The following is a 5441-nucleotide window of genomic DNA, read 5'->3' as shown; positions in this document are numbered from 1 at the left end:
TTGTGCGTGGATAATTTTTGTGTCTTATCCTAACTAGCCAATTAGAAAACATTTGTTTGTGTTAATCCAATCATTTGGCATCTGTAACTGTGTTACAGGTAATTAGGAACAGAAATAGTATTTCAGCTCGTTACTTTATCATGTCAATTAACTTTTTAGTGGGTAACCTTATAGCAGTGGTCAAAATAAGAAACACTGTACACAACATTACCGTTAACACGTTTCAAATTGTTTGCTTTACGAAGGTGTGTTGTCCAATGTGCAGGGGTGGAAGTAACTAATTACAGCTACTCAAGCCATTTTGGGGGGTAAATGTTGTTTTTCTAACTCATTTATAAGTATTTATAAGTCTGTAATTGTACTCAAACTTAAGTATGCATTACAACATGTACTGTAACATCTACTGACTGTAGTCACTTTTAAAATCATAATAGAGTACTGAATACAATTTGAGTTTCATAGCCAAACATTTCATCTACATTTTTACAAGGCCATCCGGTCACAAATGGGCCGATTTAAACCCCGACATACGGACAGAAAAGCTAAACCCTGCAGCAGGTGCAGGTTTGGAGAGGTGACCGTGACCACTGAGCAGAACGGAGGAGGAGTTGGTATAAATTTAGACTGAAGATCTGGAGAAACAGAAACCCCTTCGATTGAACGCCTGCTATTGATAATGCATTAAACATCAACGGTACAGTATTTGTTTTAATACCAGTCATTGTACTTGTAATTGAGTCATATTTCAGTAATGTCACTGTACTCTGTTTGAGTCATCTCCCCACCACAGCCAATATGTAAATAATAGCAGGACTTTTGTTTGGGACACATCATACTGACAAATGTTCATGTTCCCAATGCCTTCTTAATGTACTGTACAAAATGCAACCACCGAGGACAAGTCAGTACTCCATTTCAACCACAAGGTGGCAGTAATATCACTGTTATTGTCATCTGAGGTGCAGTGATCCTCACATTGCAGCCACACATCACTGCTGTGTGACTCTCTCTCGCTCTCTCTCTCGCTCTCTGTTACATCCATTCTTTTGCCCACTCCCTCACCCTCTTCACTGACAGCAAAGATGAAGTTAACATCTACATTTTCACGGATGCATAAACATGCACACCACACAGCCATGCTTACGCTGGAATTACAAAATAAACCGCCACTTTATATAGGGCATACACACTGTGAAATGTATCAAGAGTACTGTATTTAAATCGTTTGGTTCCAAAGGGTGTACACTAATATATGCTGAGGTCTTGTTTGAGGATATATCTGTCAAGGTTAGGCCACCTATTTTTTTTATTATTTTTTTTTTTTAGATCAGATTCGTCCCAGAAGTCCAGCAGCAGATTGCAACCATGGGCTTGTTGTCACCACGTCTTCCTGTTTGTCTCGCTCTGTCTCCCTGAGGCGATCCTGTGGGGTGACAGAGGTCATAGAACAGCTCATTAACCCCACCCCAACAGCCCACACATTGCTGCAGTCCTGGGGCCGTGCACACACACACATACACACACACTTTATAATGCTCCACTAATAGCAGTTAAGTCGACTTAAGCCAACTCTGTAAGCAGTATGTTTTCAGGGATGCACTATGTATGTGTCTTGTGTGTTGGATGTAAATGTGTTTCTGAAAGATGTGGTACAGTCACATTTCTTTAATAGATTGCAGTATGTTTGTTTGTTATTTTTTTTTAAATCAAACAATCTTTTTAATGTTGACTATAATGCAAACACACTCTAGATAATAAATAAGAGTAAAACATGTTTTATTCAGTCGTGTTGAACCTGTTGGCCAGATGTCTCGGGGCTTCAAGTCATTAATTGTTATGTTTGTAAGGTATCTAAAAACACAGTGGGATATGCTGTTATTTTCCATGTTCAGACATCATCGTTGCAGTCAAAACATATTGGATAAGAGGAACAGCAGCACTTCAGGGGCTAGGAGATGCCTGGGAGCTGTTGTCTAGCGTCTCTAGCCATATTATTCCCTCAAATCATGTGCGCGTGAGTGTGCACGCGTGTGGGTACGCATGTGCCCACAACTGTTTCTGTTTACATGTTTGTCTATATATGCGGCGGCGCAAAGGTGTGGTTTTATAATCTAACGTGCACATGTGCACGCACACCACAGTCATTAAGGCTCACGGTAAATGAGCCTCTCATACTGCCCTCACAGTGAACGCTCGGAGATGGGCTGTAATGTAAAGGAAAACACACACACACACACACACACTAGCCTCATTTTCACCAGTACACACCTATCTCCAGGGATATAAAATGCCCCTGCCTCTGCACACTGTGGGACATGAGTTTCATCCAAACTAGCTGCCGTCCTCAATAAAACCCACGTGAGCAATCTCTGCAGTATAGATTTCCAGTTCCTCTTAGGGTATATTTTGTTCAGATCAGGTGCTTAAACTGCTCAATATGACAATAATTAGGCAGAGCTGAAGACATGTGTTCTTTCTTATGTTGATAAGGGACATTGACCTTTACCCTGTGCACCCTGTAGTCCCCCCCCCCCAACGCAACCCACCCGTCCCATATGCCCCCGGCCACCACACCCCCCCCCCCCCCCCTTCTTGCTCTGTCCAGCCCCTATCAGGAAGGATAGAGGGGGGAATTGGACAGGCTTGGAGCCTTGCCTCTGGCCATCTCTCCTCCTCCCCGGAGAACAGAGGACTGAGGTGCCTTTAAACCACTGCGGCAAAAACCCTACCAAAACCCTGCAGTCATTAATATGCAAAAATGCAAATGAGTAGGTAATTAAGAGCTGGAGCTCTCTGGAGGCTCTTTGATTGCTAATGAATTCTAATCTGCAAAGAAAGGGGGGAGGGGAGGAGAAAAAGAGATGAAAGAAATAGAGAAAACAACAAAAAGAGAGAAGCCTCAACCCGAAAAATGTGTCATATCCATAAGTTTTCATATCGTATTTGTTTTTTTTTTACCTGGCAGCTGTAATGTAAATCATGAGCTTAGCTATTAGAAACATTCACTTGATCATATGTATACAGGTCGGGAGTATTTAGGAAAATATAGATGTATAATAAGGAGCCTTCAAAACACATTTGCATCAAATTAGGAGATTGGATTTGTTGTGTTTTCTCTCGTGAAATTACAAAATCGTGTATTCCGAAGCAGATTATATTAATGACACGAGTATGAATGGGCAGGAATCTGTTTGCAATGGACACAGTGCCGTCATTGTGTGGATGTAGCTAATTAGAGGGGAACATGACAGGCGGGCAGACGCTTCTGACCAAAGAAAATAGAAGGCCAGATATCTCAACAGTGTGTTCTTTGCTGCAATAGCAGCTGTGTGCTCGAGTAAAGGAGATGTCATTTCATCACTTTTGTGAGCCATAACACATCCCCACTTCCACTCTAACTCATTCACTATGTCACACAGACACACAGACACAGACACACACACACACAAGCGCACACACTGCTGTTATTGTTGTTGCAGTGCTCCCACGACACCAACAATCTCTGCTTCCCTCCCCCACACGGGCTCACATCTATCTCCCTTTCACTCCCTCTCTTCCCCCTCCTGTCCTGGGCAGCCCTGACATGCCTACTTCAATTGATTTAAAGTCAATTCAGCTCCTGATCTGATTGTTATCATGTGACTTTTCGCACACCTCCCCCTCAATATATGACTACTGTATTATTTTCAGATTGGGCTGGAGATTTTTTGGGCTCAGGTAGGAACACTCCTTTCTCTACTTTGCACTTTCCCTGTCTGCTCGCTCACTTTCCCATTCTTCAAATTCAACCTCAAATTCAAGCACCGCCGCAGTCTCCTATCTGCTCATTTCGCTCAGCTGTACAGTCTGGTGCCGGGGCTCTCAATTGCCCGGCTTTGTAAACAGGAAGTTGGTGTTCTGTTCACTGTACCTGAAGCGTGGTTGGCAGAACAGGGGCACCCATACAACTGCACAATAATGGGAATCCAAGATGGCAGGGAGGGGTCCCATAAAATCACTAGAACAGAGAACAGAGGAAGGCGGCATCCAGGAAAAAGTCATTGTACAATGAGTGCAGACAGAAGTTAAAGGATTGTTGATTTGGTTTTCTTTTTTTGTCCTTTAGTAAATAGATTGTTGATTTGCTTTGTGCTTGTGTGTCTGTATTGGATCTAGAACTGTAGTGTTTGGGAGGATTAATGTCATGGACAATCCCTCAAACTCATTTTCTTTCTCACTGTGGAGCTCTGTGGGAATTACAGTTTCAGGATAAGGGAGAGAGACATTGTATTTTCTACTGGCGACGGTCCCATTTGTGATGAAGTGAAATCTGGGTTCACTGTGTCCCTTTGAGTTTGCCTGTTTTGAATACTTGCATTAAATAAGATAGGCTGACCTCACTTGTCCCAAAACAACTGCCCCTGCTCTGCTTATGTTTCTCATATATCGCTGAAAAAGGGGGATAGCACAACCTTCTGTTTGAACCACTCACTCCTCTCTCCCCACATTTTTACTGTTGTTTAACATGTTGGAAGTCAGCGCGAGTTTGGGTGTTTTCTGCCAGGCGAGCTGTAATAGGGGGGAAGAAGCTTGACGGGAGTCAGTTTATCATGAGCACAGAGAGCACAACAGATAGATTCCCCCCTGTCTCCTCCCCTTCAGCACAGATAGACTCTGAGCACGGGCACTCAGCCAACACTATCAATCTATCCGCTCCTACCCCCAGCCTCTAACTCTTATTGGAGGACAGCTTCCAAAGGGGTAAGGAAGCATGAATCATAGCCCGGCTATGAGAAGCTGTTATGCCTCCAAAAACACGTGTTGTGGCTCAAAATCACTCCGTCGCCTCGCCATTAATGACAATCTGGGCAAGTGATTGTCACAGTGCTGTAACAAAGTTGTAGCATTTAGGAGGAGGCTGCGGAGGCTGTTCTGGGAGAGGGATTGTTTGGTCTTGGCCTAGTTTTCTTGTCTGATCAGAAACCTGTGCACCTCTGCCCTTCCCCCACCCAAACCTAAGCCTCTACTATTACAGGCTGTGAGGGGCTCAGTATGGAACGAGGTGAGCAGCTTGCCTCACCATCGAGCTCGGCGTGCGTTATGTGCTGCCTATACTGTATGTTTACGGGCTTATCATTGTGTGTGATATGACCTGGCGATGTGGTTTGGCTCGCATGACTGGCTTCCCATGAGCGGGGCAGGATGGCAATGAGGGCCAAAAAGGTGTATAACATGTGAGGGTGTTGAGGCAGGTAGCAATAGGATCTAAACTCCAGCTGTAACACAACATTGTTTTCTGATTGGAGGTTAAAGCAGTGGGAATCAAAGGTGACACATGTGAGGCATCTGTACTGCGATGCGGGGCTGCCCTCTTTATTTGTTCTCCGGCATTATTGATTTAAAAAAAATAAATAACACCCAAAGAGGATTAAATAGACATTATTACACGTTGTTGTTTCTCG

This window comes from Sparus aurata, chromosome 11, assembly GCF_900880675.1.
Source record: "Sparus aurata chromosome 11, fSpaAur1.1, whole genome shotgun sequence".
NCBI lineage: Eukaryota > Metazoa > Chordata > Actinopteri > Spariformes > Sparidae > Sparus > Sparus aurata.
Note: the sequence above shows the minus strand (reverse complement) of the source record.